Consider the following 16,713-nt stretch of genomic DNA (forward strand, 5'->3'; position numbering starts at 1 on the left):
TAAAAAGCAAAAAACGACCCCAAAATCACTAACGAGCTCACCAGGTGCAAGTCTCGTCGTCAAGGGGACGAGGCAACCAGTAAATCCTGAAAATACCCTATTTTTGAGGATTTTCTGTGTCGTCATAACCTTATGTAGAAACGCCATTCAAACTTCATTTTGTAGATACGTCCGTGATCTCTTTTAAAGTGAAGACAGCACGTCAATATGTATTATGGTTTGTCCACAACTTCTTTCTAAGCGACCCAAAGTTTTTGATTTTTGGAAAAATCAGAGTGTGAAGGCCGCTCCGCTAGAGTGAGAGTCAGAGCGACATTTTGACCCCAAATCATTTTTTAACTCGCCCTCACGCTCACAAATATTGCATGATTGGTATCAAACTTGGTCATGACATTGATACGCGTGCCTGCTCCGGTCAAATGTTTTCAAAAATTATCTAGCGCTTACAGTTTTCTCTCCAGGTGCTTCAGAGCAAAGTCATGCGCCAGGGTAGCAGACAGATCTCACTGATTCACTTCCATGTATTTCTGAAAAATTACAGACCTTGGCACACACTTTTTTTATCTCATCGCTGTTAATACTGTGAGTGAGGTAGAGATATGAATGGCGGGACTATGTGAGACGACAAATAGCCCTCTCATATGCTTCAAACGGTTTTCGAATATGTATTACGGTTCCCGAACGGGAAACAGTTTTTTGCAATGCTTTTTTTAGTCAAACTGGCTGGCTCAAACAGAGAATTGTCTCCCCCTGGATGTCTCACTCACAGCTGGCAGAGAGGATTATTTACCATGGCAACGGAACCCAGAGCAGGGAGAGCTGCTGAGGACTACAATTACGCATCACTGTAGTTCGAACTACTAGTTCAGTTAAAACAGAGGAGGACTGAGCTGGCCTTTAGAAAAACTTGCTGCTATGGGCTGTATATAACTAATTTAACCCTGTCACTGTTACACATGGGATGAGTCTAGCCCTTTGAAATGAAGCTTACTGAAAATTTCAAAATAAAAGCCCTTGAAAATTTTTACATCAGGTCATTGCTTTTTTGAGCGTTATATGACTGATTTAATCCAATGACTGTTACACATGGGATGACTTTGACCCTTTCAAATGAAGCTAAAAAATTTCAAAATAAAAGCCTTGGGAATTTTTACATCATGTAATTGCTCTTTTTGGCTTTATGTGACTGGTTTATCCAAAGCACTCTTACACATTGGATTAGTGTGGGCATTTAATATGAAGCTTACTGCAAATTTCAAAATAAAAGCCTCAAAATGCCCCTTCTGATAGTGCATCACCGAGAGGCGTGCAGTGATATCATTCTGCATTATCTGTTTATCCGAGGTTAGGGAACTGCCTTGCGCAGCAAGGCAGTTCATTAGCATTAGCCTTTTAGCTTAAATAAGCTATTTTCTATTTTTCAGACTTATTAGCCATGTTTAGTATACTTAATGGAGTAAGTAAATGACAGTAAACATTCTAATGATACCCCACATGCTACTGAAAGTATTTATGCTTACATTAGCATATTTGCTCATTTTAGCTAATACACTTACTTTATCATACTGAATGTTGCATGTCCAGCTTACTTAACATTCTTGTGATTCTCCACATGCTATTGATTACATTGCAGCTTTCTTTAGCATTGATGCTAATTCTTAGCATCACAACGCTGGGTCCAAACCGACGGGCACACTTTGGCAGGCCCCAGTTAAATTTCTTCAGGAATTTTCTAGTTATTTATTATTCTTCCGTCACCCGGAATGCGGCTCGTACCGCTGCGAGCCCACCCACAAAAGTGGTATCAAAACGAGCGGCTCGATCCCGGAGGTGTGCTATTATTTTTGGTGGGATTTGGAGTTACCATGGCGTAAAAGCAAAAACGACCCCAAAATCACTAACGAGCTCACCAGGTGAAATCTCGTCGTCAAGGGGACGAAGCAACCTCTAAATCTTAAAAATACCCTATTTTTGAGGATTTTCTGTGTCGTCATAACTTCATGTAGAAACGCCATTCAAACTTCATTTTGTAGATACGTCCGTGATCTCTTTTAAAGTGAAGACAGCACGTCAATATGTATTATGGTTTGTCCACAACTTCTTTCTAAGCGACCCAAAGTTTTTGATTTTTGGAAAAATCAGAGTGAAGGCTCCGCTAGAGTGAGAGTCAGAGCGACATTTTGACCCCAAATCATTTTTAACTCGCCCTCACGCCACAAATATTGCATGATTGGTATCAAACTTGGTCATGACATTGATACGCCTGCCCGGTCAAATGTTTTCAAAAATTATCTAGCGCTTACAGTTTTCTCTCCAGGTGCTTCAGAGCAAAGTCATGCGCCAGGGTAGCAGACAGATCTCACTGATTCACTTCCATGTATTTCTGAAAAATTACAGACCTTGGCACACACTTTTTTTATCTCATCGCTGTTAATACTGTGAGTGAGGTAGAGATATGAATGGCGGGACTATGTGAGACGACAAATAGCCCTCTCATATGCTTCAAACGGTTTTCGAATATGTATTACGGTTCCCGAGCAGAAACAGTTTTTTGCAATGCTTTTTTTAGTCAAACTGGCTGGCTCAAACAGAGAATTGTCTCCCCCTGGATGTCTCACTCACAGCTGGCAGAGAGGATTATTTACCATGGCAACGGAACCCAGAGCAGGGAGAGCTGCTAAGGACTACAAATACGCATCACTGTAGTTCTAACTAGTAGTTCAGTTAAAACAGAGGAGGACTGAGCTGGCCTTTAGAACAACTTGCTGCTATGGGCTGTATATAACTAATTTAACCCTGTCACTGTTACACATGGGATGAGTTTGGCCCTTTGAAATGAAGCTTACTGAAAATTTCAAAATAAAAGCCCTTGAAAATTTTTACATCAGGTAATTGCTTTTTTGAGCGTTATATGACTGATTTAATCCAATGACTGTTACACATGGGATGACTTTGACCCTTTCAAATGAAGCTTAACAAAAATTTCAAAATAAAAGCCTTGGGAATTTTTACATCATGTAATTGCTCTTTTTGGCTTTATGTGATTGGTTTATCCAAAGCACTCTTACACATTGGATTAGTGTGGGCATTTAATATGAAGCTTACTGAAAATTTCAAAATAAAAGCCCTTGAAAATTTTTACATCAGGTCATTGCTTTTTTGAGCGTTATATGACTGATTTAATCCAATGACTGTTACACATGGGATGACTTTGACCCTTTCAAATGAAGCTAAATAAAAATTTCAAAATAAAAGCTTTGGCAATTTTTACATCATGTAATTGCTCTTTTTGGCTTTATGTGACTGGTTTATCCAAAGCACTCTTACACATTGGATTAGTGTGGGCATTTAATATGAAGCTTACTGCAAATTTCAAAATAAAAGCCTCAATATGCCCCTCTGGACAGTGCATCAATAGGCGTGCAATGATATCATTCTGCATTATCTGTTTATCCGAGGTTAGGGAACTGCCTCGCAAGGCAGTTCATTAGCATTAGCCTTTTAGCTTAAATAAGCTATTTTCTATTTTTCAGACTTATTAGCCATGTTTAGTATACTTAATGGAGTAAGTAAATGACAGTAAACATTCTAATGATACCCCACATGCTACTGAAAGTATTTATGTTTACATTAGCATATCTGCTCATTTTAGCTAATGCACTTGCTTTATCATACTGAATGTTGCATGTCCAGCTTACTTAACATTCTTGTGATTCTCCACATGCTATTGATTACATTGCAGCTTTCTTTAGCATTGATGCAAATTCTTAGCATCAGAACGCTGGGTCCAAACCGACGGGCACACTTTGGCAGGCCCCAGTTAAATTTCTTCAGGAATTTTCTAGTTCTTAACTTATTCTTCCGTCACCGTGAATGCTCGTACTGCTCATGAGCCCACCCACAAATGTTGTATCAAAACGTGGGGCTCGATCCCGTGAGGTGTGCTATTACTTTTGGTGGGATTTGGAGTTACCATGGCGACGTAAAAGCAAAAAACGACTTAAAAATCACTAACGAGCTCACCAGGTGCATCTCGTCGTCAAGGGGATGAGGCAACCAGTAAATCCTGAAAATACCCTATTTTTGAGGATTTTCTGTGTCGTCATAACTTTATGTAGAAACGCCATTCAAACTTCATTTTGTAGATACGTCCGTGATCTCTTTTAAAGTGAAGACAGCACGTCAATATGTATTATGGTTTGTCCACAACTTCTTTCTAAGCGACCCAAAGTTTTTGATTTTTGGAAAAATCAGAGTGTGAAGGCCGCTCCGCTAGAGTGAGAGTCAGAGCGACATTTTGACCCCAAATCATTTTTTAACTCGCCCTCACGCTCACAAATATTGCATGATTGGTATCAAACTTGGTCATGACATTGATACGCGTGCCTGCTCCGGTCAAATGTTTTCAAAAATTATCTAGCGCTTACAGTTTTCTCTCCAGGTGCTTCAGAGCAAAGTCATGCGCCAGGGTAGCAGACAGATCTCACTGATTCACTTCCATGTATTTCTGAAAATTACAGACCACACACTTTTTTATCTCATCGCTGTTAATACTGTGAGTGAGGTAGAGATATGAATGGCGGGACTATGTGAGACGACAAATAGCCCTCTCATATGCTTCAAACGGTTTTCGAATATGTATTACGGTTCGAACGGAAACAGTTTTTTGCAATGCTTTTTTAGTCAAACTGGCTGGCTCAAACAGAGAATTGTCTCCCCTGGATGTCTCACTCACAGCTGGCAGAGAGGATTATTTACCATGGCAACGGAACCCAGAGCAGGAGAGCTGCTGAGGACTACAACACGCATCACTGTAGTTCGAACTACTAGTTCAGTTAAAACAGAGGAGGACTGAGCTGGCCTTTAGAAAAACTTGCTGCTATGGGCTGTATATAACTAATTTAACCCTGTCACTGTTACACATGGGATGAGTCTAGCCCTTTGAAATGAAGCTTACTGAAAATTTCAAAATAAAAGCCCTTGAAAATTTTTACATCAGGTCATTGCTTTTTTGAGCGTTATATGACTGATTTAATCCAATGACTGTTACACATGGGATGACTTTGACCCTTTCAAATGAAGCTTAACAAACATTTCAAAATAAAAGCCTTGGGAATTTTTACATCATGTAATTGCTCTTTTTGGCTTTATGTGACTGGTTTATCCAAAGCACTCTTACACATTGGATTAGTGTGGGCATTTAATATGAAGCTTACTGCAAATTTCAAAATAAAAGCCTCAAAATGCCCCTCTGGACAGTGCACCGCCGGAGGCGGTGCAGTGATATCATTCTGCATTATCTGTTTATCCGAGGTTAGGGAACTGCCTTGCTGTGCATTAGCATTAGCCTTTTAGCTTAAATAAGCTATTTTCTATTTTTCAGACTTATTAGCCATGTTTAGTATACTTAATGGAGTAAGTAAATGACAGTAAACATTCTAATGATACCCCACATGCTACTGAAAGTATTTATGCTTATATTAGCATATTTGCTCATTTTAGCTAATACACTTACTTTATCATACTGAATGTTGCATGTCCAGCTTACTTAACATTCTTGTGATTCTCCACATGCTATTGATTACATTGCAGCTTTCTTTAGCATTGATGCTAATTCTTAGCATCACAACGCTGGGTCCAAACCGACGGGCACACTTTGGCAGGCCCCAGTTAAATTTCTTCAGGAATTTTCTAGTTGGGGCCTGCCCCATAGCAATGCATAAGGAGAGCAGTGACTGACTTGCGAAGCAAGTCAGTCACTGCCTCCATGCATTGCATGGCAGGCACCTATTGTTCTACACCCAATAGAATGTCTCTTTATATATTATTTATTATTCTTCCGTCAACCGGAATGCGGCTCGCACCGCTGCGAGCCCACCCACAAAAGTGGTATCAAAACGTGCGGCCCGATCCCGGCAGGTGTGCTATTATTTTTATAAGGAATCGGACTTACGATGGCGACGTAAAAAGCGAAAAACGAGCAAAATTTCCAACTGCCGAAACGCAGAGCATAACTGAAACCAACTGCCGCTTTTTTAGAGTGAGAATTTAAGCAGATTTTTGACCCCAAAGCGATTTTGAAATCGCCGTCACGCCCACAAATATCGCCCGATTGGTATCAAACTCGGTCATGACATTGATACGCATGCCTGCTCCGGTAAAATGTGTTCGATATTTCTCTAGCATTTACAGTTTTCTGTCAAGGTGCTTCAGAGTGAAATCATGGGACAGGGTAACTGACGCTCTCCCAGATTCACTTCCATGTATTTCTGAAAATTTTCTGAGCCCTGCACACACTATTTTTTGTCTCATCACTGCAATTACTGTGAATGAGGTAAAAATATGAATTGCGGTACTATCGGAGACGACAAATAGCCCTCTCATACGCTTCAAACGGTTTTCAAATATGTATTACGGTTCCTGAACGGCAAAGGTTTGTTAGTGCTTTTTCCATATTAATTGGCTGGGTGTCTCATAGATAGAATTTTTTTCCCCCCTTTCTGTCTCACACAGACATGACAGTTAGCAGCTGATCCATTACCATAGCAACGGAACACATGAGGCCAGAGCAGCTGATTTATGGGAGGACACTCTGGAATGAGCTGGCCTTTAGAACTACTTGTGTTTTGGGCATTTTATAATTGATTTTAACAAACCATTGTTACACAAAGGATTAGTGTGTAATTTTTAAATAAAGCTTAATGGAAATTTCCCAATAAAAGCCCCAATATCCCTGTTAGGTGAGTGCAGCGCCGTAAGGCGCTGCAAAAATCTCTGCCTATATTATCTTTTCCTCTCAGGTTATGGCACTGGCTTGCGCAGCAAGCCAGTGCAATGGCATTAACCTTTGACCTAATGATAATAAATAGGACTATCAGAACACCATATCTGTAGTTCTAACTAACACTCAGTTAAAACAGAGCTTCCATTTAGAACTACTGGCTTCCATTTAGAACTACTGGCTGTTTAGGCCAGTAAATAAGTAATTTAACCCAAACACTGTTAGGCATTGGATTAGTGTGGGCATTTAATATGAAGCTTATGTCTATTTTTCAAAATAAAAGCCTTCATATTGCCCTCAGATTAATGCATCGCCGTAAGGCGATGCAATAATATTAGAATGCTTTATATTCTTCTCTCAGGTTAGGGAACTGCCTTGCTGCGCAAGGCAGTTCATTAGCATTAGCCTTTTAGCATTAATAAGCTATTACAAGTTATTGCTTTAGCACATTAGCATTTTACTGCCCCCACTAGTGGACATAGGCGGTTCAATAAGATCAGCTTGCATAGTTTTTTCTCTCTCAGGTTACGGCACTGTCTTGCGCAGCAAGACAGTCAGTGCTAATGCTAAAGTGCATTACCTTTAGCACTGACATTAGCATTGCACTGTGGGCTAATATTATTGCACCATCTATGGCGATGCAATAATATTATTCTGCAATATCTTTTCCTGCTAGGTTACTGAACTGCCTTGCGAAAGGCAGTTAATTTGCATTAACCATTTAGCTTAAATAAGCTATTAGCTATTTCTCTTACTTACATATAGTAAAAATAAACCTTTTTTTTTTTAAATAAAAATTTTCTATACATATAATTTTTTTTGTTTTTTCAAAGCTGACACGTCAGCTGAAGCATACACGCTGGAAAATGTCAATATCTGATTGGTTGACACATAACATCTTGTATCTAAGCCTGTGATGTATGGTGCAGAAGTTGCCAGCCAGCTGCTATGATAGGTGGGTTTGTGTTCCCTCCATTAAAAAAAAATTATAATATTAAATATTATAATTAAACAGAATTAAATTAATTAAATTTAAATTTAAATTAAATTAAATTAAACAGAAGCCCGCATCAGCTTGCACTGTGGAAGCTGACACTCAGCTGAAGCATGTCATACACATGGAAAATGTCAATCACTGATTGGTTGACACATACCATCTTGTCTCTATGCCTGTGACGTAAGGTGAAGAATTTGCCAGGCAGCTGTGATGTTTGCATTTTTTAAAATCGTTGCTATGCGAAGCTGACTGGTCAGCAGCAGGTTACGTCATAGAAGCGGGAAAAGCACCATCTCTGATTGGCTGCCACGTACTACCAAGTCGTCGAAGCTTCTGGAACTTTCTGCTTCCGAGTCTGCTTCGGTCAAGGTAAGACGTGTTTGCGTTCTCTCCATGAAATATACTATTTCAATATTTCATTTGATTACAGTATTATTATAACTGCTTAGACATAATGTGTTCTTTGAGAAATGTGCTCAATTTTAAAAGTTTGACTGCTGTGGAATATTTTGTTGTGGCTCTGATAGCATACCTGATAGCTTGATGGAACAGGAGTTTTGTAGATTTAGCCAATTTATTCCTAGCCCTCATGATATATGATATAGATCCGCAAGTGCATCTTATGTCACTTACCAGTCGCAAGTTGCTCTCTATAACAGGTTCATGTGTTATTCAGTTCGGTTCGAGTGTAGTACGGTCTGAAGCGCAGCACCTGCAGTCATTTATCTGTTGATTTTTAGCGTGACTCAGCAACGGAGAACATCGCGGTTCTGGTTCTGATGGACTAATCAAACTTAGCCATTTTATTTTAGCTTGAATTTAATAAAATAAGTTCATGATCTGAGATTGTATCATTATGTTTGGCCCAGGAATGACAAAATAAAATATCTAGGTTTATTTTGTGTAAGACCTTGATTTAAAAGCCGGTTAGCGAGTTGCTAACATGTAAACAAATGATGGTTCCGGTTTGCTGCGGAAGTCGCACCCATAAATCACACAAAGGGAATTTGTAAAGGTGAAGATAAATGTTTTAGACCCACAGGAAGCTAAATAATTAAATGTTGCAGTGTTTTTAAGTCTCGTAAGTTTTTTTCGTATTTCTCTATGTGATATACAGTCATACATTGGGATTGGATGAGTTGGATGATTATATAGTAAATGACTTGGTTAATTTGGTTAAAGTTTATTTTTTCAATTTGCATAAGACAAACCTGTTAGATTTATTTGTTTAATCTGTTTTTTTAATTACATTTTTGACCAAGTTGTAAAATGCACGGATGTTTACACCAGTTGTGAAAAGTATATTGGTCCTGTTTAGAAGCCTCAGAATATTTTGAACTTTGTCCTTATATTAAGAAAAAAAACAACCTATTTTTTAAAAATATATATTTTTACGATCCTTTATTAATTGAAATTTATTTTTCTTGTATTTACAGCTTTTCTCTTGTGCGAGACTTGGCGATTTGGAAGTTTTCCACTGCTGCCTGCTGCGATTCTCACCTCTGCATCACCACATCATCTCAGACCTCTTTATCCTACAGACACATATTTTATCTACATATTCAGACAAGTTCTTTTGCACATAGTAACATTCAGTTACACACACGCACACACACACACACACATTTAAATAACCGCCTTTCCCCCCCCAGGTGTCTTCTTTTTTTCTACTGTGGTCTTACAGGATGCCCCGTAGGGGACGGCGCTCCGAGGCGGCCAAGGTGAGATGGAGGAAGCTGGAGAGTGTGCCGGTCGTCGCCAAGGTATATCAATTACAAATTGCAGTAATTGTTTTTGTCTAACAGTAGTTTTTACTGTACTTTGGACTTTAAGCATGATTATAATCATTTCTGTGTTTATAGCCTGGGACACCAACGCTCGCACCCAGCGCTTGGAACCCGACTCGGTCTCCGCCGACGAAGGTAAGGCTGTCATTTTATATTTTAGTAACTTATTGTTGGATGATAACAGTCATTTGGTTTACTCATTTTATTTATGTCTTTAGACGTCCCGACTGCTGGAGGGTGGCCTGCCCTACCAGGTATGTTCATGACAAGTTCAGTTTCTTTTATGTAGAATAGCCCAATCCAGTTATGTTTGTACTTAATCTAAACATTTTTTAAATAATTCTTTTGCAGATGTCGCCCGTGGTTCGTCAGGACGAGGAGCCCCGTGGGCAGTCGACTTCTCCGGAGTCGCGTATGTATATCAGATCTTTGTTGTTTTCTTGTTAAATTTTCAAAGCCATTAAATCCTAATCTTGATAAATGCACATCTCTAAACAGGCCGTGGGACGGGGCGTCGCCATCGCGTGGAGACGTGGCCAGCTTCCCGGGTGACCAGACGGAGCTGCAAGTTGGTTCTGCCTACTGCCGAGGCTCTGGAGAAGAAGGTACTTTTTTTATCGATTTCATACACAAATCTTGGTTTGAATGATAAAACTCTATAAGCAAAACCTTAATGTTTGTTTTTATTTTTCAGTTTGCTCTTTTGGTTGGTGATTCCCATCTGCGTGCTATTGTGGATGGGTATTCTACCATGCCAAAGGGCGACTTCTCCTTAGGGATGCTTGCATCTCCCGGAGCTTCTGCGGAAGAGTTGCGGCTTGAGGTGCTGGATGCAGTTCTGCCTCGGCCCCCCGAGGTGATCTGTCTTCTGGCCCCAAGTAACAACTTGACCGCCAGCAGGACCTTCGTGGAGGCCGGAGCGGCGTTTGACGCTTTGTTGCGTACCGTCTGCAACCTCTCTGCTAATGTAAGTATAATATCCACTGCATTTATCCATAATCAAATATATCAGAAAACCTGGCATATGTTAATTTGTTCATTTATTTGTCTCAATTTTTACAGGTGGTTGCTAGGATTTTCCCCACGCCTTGGCGTGAAGGAAAGTGTGCAACAGCTGCTGCGGCAGGAGTTTCAACGTGTGGCTGCTCAGAGAGGTAAGTGACTTACACAATTTGTGTTTAGAGTAAAACTTCAGCAAATTAATGTTTTATAGTTTTCAGGGTTCAGATGTATGAAAAAATTATTTATTTTTCCTTTTGTATCTACTTTTCTCAAATTACGACATTGTTAGTGTGATTGACATTAAGAATGACATTTTTCTTTTTTTCTGTCTAGGTGTTCGGTACTTGCCTGTCACTGAACACTTCCCGTTGAGCAGCCTAGCCTTGTGGAGCAGGGACGGCGTAAGTTGAATTAATTTTTAGAATTGTATTTTAAAAATGTTACTTAGGCGTACTGTATTTTATAAAATGTGTTTATATCTTCAGGTTCATTTGAGCGATCGTCCTGGGATGGAGGTCCTTTCTCAGTTGCTTGAGGCGGCGGTCTCTTCGCAACTTGAGTTAAGTGCACCGAAATCTCCAGCTCCTGTGATGTTGGCTCCTCCCCCTCCTGGGACGGCATCCCCCCCCGCGGTGAGACGTCCCCTGCCCCGGCTGGTTGTGGTTGGTGAGGTGGCTGCTCCTCGTCGTTCTGACCCCTTCGCCTGGACTGTGGTTGGTGGTCGTAAGGTACTGGATACATGCTTAGTTGATTTAAGCAAAATCTTGCATGTTTAATTTTTTAAGAATCCATGAATGTGTATATTTGACTTTTTAACATGTCTGTTTTGTGTCTGCCTACCTGAGTGTCCATTTCAACTTTTCCTTAAAGTACAGATCATAAACTAGATAGCAGTTTTTTTATTGTGTTGAGGGCAAGTAAAACTTTTCAGAAGATCATGTAAATGTCAAAAACCACCTATTTTGAGAATGTGAAAGGGAATTAGTTTTCAAACATAAAATGCAACATGACATCCTTTTGTTATTTGAAATTTCATCTTCAAACAATAAGTATGGGCTGTATTTTCTTGCTAAGAAATGGGGGAAACTTGTGCAAGTAATGGTGAAAAGAGCAACTGTGACAAGAGGGACCAGAATAATGGCAAAAACAGTGAGATGGTGATATTGATTGGTGTCACACACACTTCATAATTTATATGTAGTTTGTAGAATCTAATATACTTTATTGATGTCGAAGGGGAAATTGCTTATTTGCTGAAAAGGTGGATCATCCAAGGTGTAAATATTAGTTAATACAAATGAAACCATAAGCAATATAAAATTTATGAAAATGTATAATAACTGTGATGTTGTAAGTAGTTTAAAAATGTGACAAAATATAAAATAGACAAAATAACAAGCGCACACTTATGTTAATCTATAAATGAGTCCAGGAAAAACTTGGAGTAAAGACACTCACAGTCTGGTCATTGTATATGAAAAATTGTGTAACTAATAAATGTGCAGCAGGCAGGTTTGCTATTTTTTTAACTGTAAGTCAAAGAGGGAAACTTGGAGCCGTATTGTGAGGCACAGTGAAGATTAAAATGATGTTGTTGGCAGTTTTATTAGAAATGTAGATAATCTGAGGCATAAGGGGTAAAATGAGGTAATCATAGAGTCAGAGGCAGGTACTCAGAGGTCCAAGCAGAGGAATGGCGGCGCTGTACAGCTGTAAGGAGTCGATCACCAGGGGTAGAGGAAGAGCTACTCCCCCACCAGCTAGTAAGCAGCTTCCAGCCATGGTAAACTCCAGGAGTTAAGGTAGAAACCCTTTGTGAGTTTCACAGTGAAAAAATAAACATTTTCCAACTTGAAATTTTTGTAACTCCTGTATGTATAGTAACAGTTTATCCAAAAGAGAAAAAAGTGACAATTTAGGTTGTGCTGGAGGAAATGCCACACAAAATACTAAGATAATTTCTTTTGAGGAAATGCAAAGGTAAAATCAAAGTTTGTTAAAAATGACTATATATATATATACCTTGGCTTCCACTGAATATAATTTTTCATTGTTTACAGTCGCTCGCTGGGGCCAGGGTTGGTGATGGCTATCCACAGGCCACTGGGAGGATGGTTGACCAACAGGTATGATTTTCTTTACCTCAAAGCAAAACATGTTGTGACCTCAGTGTACAAATGAATCTATTTTAAGCTATTTTTTTGATTTTACAGGGAGACCTGCTGGATTCTTCCATCCCCCCGAATCCTGTGTGGTTCAGCCCAACGTTGCTGGAGGAGATGGATCGGATCGCTCCTGCCTGGCCTTGACGCCTGCTACCTACATGTTCTCGACGAGGAAGAAGGTATTTTATTTTATTTAAAAAAAATAAATAATCATTTGAATTTGATGTCCACAGTTTGTTTTAACAATTATGTAATTTCTTCTATTTTTTATCAGAAGACGAGTCCGGCGCCGCCCAATTTCCGATCCCTCCAAGCTGAATCTGTGGAGCGGCAGGTGTGACACTGTTTCATAAAAATATATCACAGTCTTTAAGATAATAAAATATATATTTTCAGTTTGCACCAAGTTGATAGCTTCTGTTGATTTATAGATGGAGAGAGAGACCACCACGCCAGCTCGCCGCCAGGCACGGAGTCCGTCCCCCGATGGACGCCGAGGCCCCTGCCGAGTCCTCTTCCGTGCCGCTGGAGGACCATGTCCGATGGGAGCTGCCAGGTAACTCCATCCTACCATCTCAGTCACAACAAATGGGTGGAAGAGGGCAATGTGTTGTGGAGAAAGTTGACATATGTTGTTCTGTGTATGACGAAGATGTCAAAGATTGTCATGCACAAAAGCTACAAATGAGCACTGTGCAAAGTGATTTTATATATATTAAAAAGTGTATTTTCCGGTTTTTAACTTTGTGGGTGTGCTGCTTTATTATTTGTGCCTTTTTTATTCTTATTAAATTGAATATAATTTCAAAATTTTTGTTTTTTCAGATTGGCTAAAAAAGTGAGCTAATATTGTTAACAGATTAATTTCTGAAGTACAGAAAAACAAATTTTAGATGCACAAATATGAACATATGTATTTATATTGAAAACTGATCCAATACTGTTGTAATAATAGTATTTACCATTATGTTTATCAAAATTGTATTTCAATTAATTTATTTATCACCTGAATAATTGATTACTCAATTACAAAATACTTGTGTACAACTGGCCTAATTGGTGGTAGATAGTCATCAGGTGAACATTTGTATAAATACTGACTTTTTTTCTTTTAATGTTAAAGGCTTCTGCGCTGGAACCCGGGATCAGCGGTCCACCTGTCCTGTCGGTAAGTGCTTCACATTCTCAAGCCGACAAAAGGTATGCTGCATTTTCCCGCAATCACCAGTGCACATGCATGGCACTCACATTTTTAGCTTACCACAATGAGGGGTTGCAGTTTGACACAGTGTTGCTTGACAGAGTGATTGAAAAAGGAGACCAACTTTATGTCGGCGTTAAACAGCAACTGATCAGTGATGGAACGTTTCGTGACAATCACTTGACCTTTGAAGAGATGCCTGACCATGTGTTGACTGACAGGAACATCTATGCAGTACACACAACTGGTTTAAGGGTAGGTCATGTTTTTGCTGGTAGCGGGAGCCCTCAAGGATCTCGACAATTGGGTTTGCCTCTTGCCCTGCAACTGGAATGTCTGTCGGAAAATGTCACCCATGCATTTCTTTTGGTGACTCCAGAGTGCATTGCAGTTTTCAGGGACAGAAGCGGTCGGTTTGGAGTTTTTGATTCCCACTCAAGAAATTCAGCAGGCCTGCCCCATCCCAGTGGAACTGCAGTAATGATGACTTTCTGCAAACTGTCTGACATGGTCAACCATCTGCTGAAGCTCTTTCGAAACCGCGGCCCCAATGCCACCTATGAGTTTGTTCCAGTAGGTTTTGTGAGGGAGAATGACGACCCTTCTGAAAGGCCAAATCCTGAGAAGAATTTGGCCTTTCAGAAGGGTCACGGAGGCAGACACATTTCACCTGGAGCCACAAAAGTAAGTCCAACTGTTTTCAAACCCAAGAGCACCTCTGAAGAGGAAATGCCTCCTTGGCTTAGGGAAGTCGCAAATGTATTAGAGGAAACGGCTCCAACCATTCCAAATGTGTCAAAAGTTCCAAAAGCCAATAGAAGAAAAATTAAGAACAGGGTCCAAACTCAACAGAGACAGAATATGCTAAATAAAATTAAACAAAGTTCATCTGAAAAAGAAAGATATCTCAAATCTCCAACATTTAGGACCAAAAAGCTACAGGCCTTAAAAGAAACATACATTCTTCATCAAGCACAGAGGAAGGATCAGATCAAAAATAGATATAGGACAGATGCATCATTCCGGACGAGACAAATAAATTACGTTAAGTACAGATTCAACTTTGTCCACAGCTTCAGAGCCAATCATAAAGCTTACATGGCTGAGTATATAAGGAAACGGTTCAGAGATGATCCTGTCTTCAGAAGCAGACAAAATCAATCATTAGAATCGATTCAGAAATGATCCAGTCTTCAGAACCCAACACAAAAAGACAATGCGTGAATACATAAGAATCGATTCAGAAAACAATCCGATTTCAGAAACCACAAAAAAAAACAATGCGTGGATATATGAAGGCAAAAGTATCATAGTGAGCCTGGCTATCGAGTCAAACATAATAAAATGTGTTACCAACAGAAGAGTCAGACTATCAAGAAAAGCACTGGCCAAAAATTTAACACTAGAACATGCTTTGCGAATCAGAAGAAAGTACAAAAGAAATGTAGGCTTCCACTTTGAAACCCCACGCCCTCTGATGAGTGACAAAATGAAAGCTGCGATACAAAACTTTTATAAGAACATACAAAACGGACCCACATACGTTTGCACTGTGTGTCACAGAGCTCTTTTCCCCAATCAAGTAAAGCACTGTAAACGAGGTAAATATACTAAGAATATGCGTAGCTGATTGTCTAACAGGTATGTATGTTCATGTGTGTGGATCTGCATGCTCTACCCCATGTTCTGTACCTGAAGAGAGGATGGGGAGTGGATCTACACATGTGACAGCCATCTAACTAGAGGAAAGATGCCATCGATTGCTGCTGCCAATAACCTTCACCTGGCTTCGGTTCCCACAGAGCTTGGATGAATTGAATGTACTTGAAAGGCAATTAATTGCAAAGATTTTACCTTTTGCAAAAATTGTTTCCTTGCCAAAAGGACAGCAAAGGGCAATACATGGAGCTGTTGTTTGTGTTCCTTCTGACATGGAAACAGTTGTAAATAGTCTTCCGAGGCCCCGTGAGGAAGCCCAGCTTTACAGGTGAAGCTTAAGAGGAAAAACCAAATACAAAGGGTACCAATACTTTTTACACGGTCAACATGAAAATGTCTTAGCTGCACTGATAAAGCTTAAAGAGAGTCATCCAGATTACAAAGACATTAGTATAAATGAAAGTGCAACATTTGAGGGTTTCCAAGATGACCAGCCAGTTGAGGACTCTGATCTACAGGCAGAGGAGGCTGAAATGGATGCAGCAACAGACCAGCAGCCTGACCACATAGGGGCAGAGCATCAGGCACCTGGTCTGATCTTGGACACCTGCATGCAGCCTCCTGACATAGCACAGGAAGTATTATCATATGGAGAAGGGATTTTCAGCATTGCGCCGCTCAGGGAACAAGCCCATCTCCTTCTTCAGTGTTCCAAGACTTGAAGCCAAGGCATACCCTGTGCATTTCCCAACTGGGATAAATACATTAGATGAATCCCGCCGTGTTGCACTTTCACCGAGTATGTATTTCAATGTACGGCTTTTCTCAATAGATACTCGGTTTGCCAAAGACCAGAGTTACCTTTTCTTTGCTCAGTTTGTGACAGAAACTCATATTGCCAATGATAGTATGTCCATTCAGACAAGAAAAGGTAAACCAAGCACCAAAGATGGGAAAAATATTTCCAGCAAAATGCTCCAGAACAAAGAGGAGTTGGAAAAACTGATCCAAAATAAAGAGGCCACTCGTTTCATGCAACCCTTGAGAGGAACTCCTGCTTATTGGGAGAAAGGATTACGGGATTTGCACGCCATGGTGAGGCAACTTGGAAAGCCCACTTT

The 16,713-nt window shown here is 40.0% G+C and overlaps 1 pseudogene; it reads left to right on the plus strand.

The window, feature by feature from the left end:
- The first annotated feature begins 7,880 nt into the window (after positions 1-7,880).
- LOC122837471 lies at positions 7,881-16,314 on the plus strand (annotated as a pseudogene).
- The last annotated feature ends 399 nt before the right edge of the window (positions 16,315-16,713 follow it).

The sequence above is a fragment of the Gambusia affinis genome, linkage group LG09, assembly GCF_019740435.1.
Source record: "Gambusia affinis linkage group LG09, SWU_Gaff_1.0, whole genome shotgun sequence".
Classification (NCBI taxonomy): Eukaryota; Metazoa; Chordata; class Actinopteri; order Cyprinodontiformes; family Poeciliidae; genus Gambusia; species Gambusia affinis.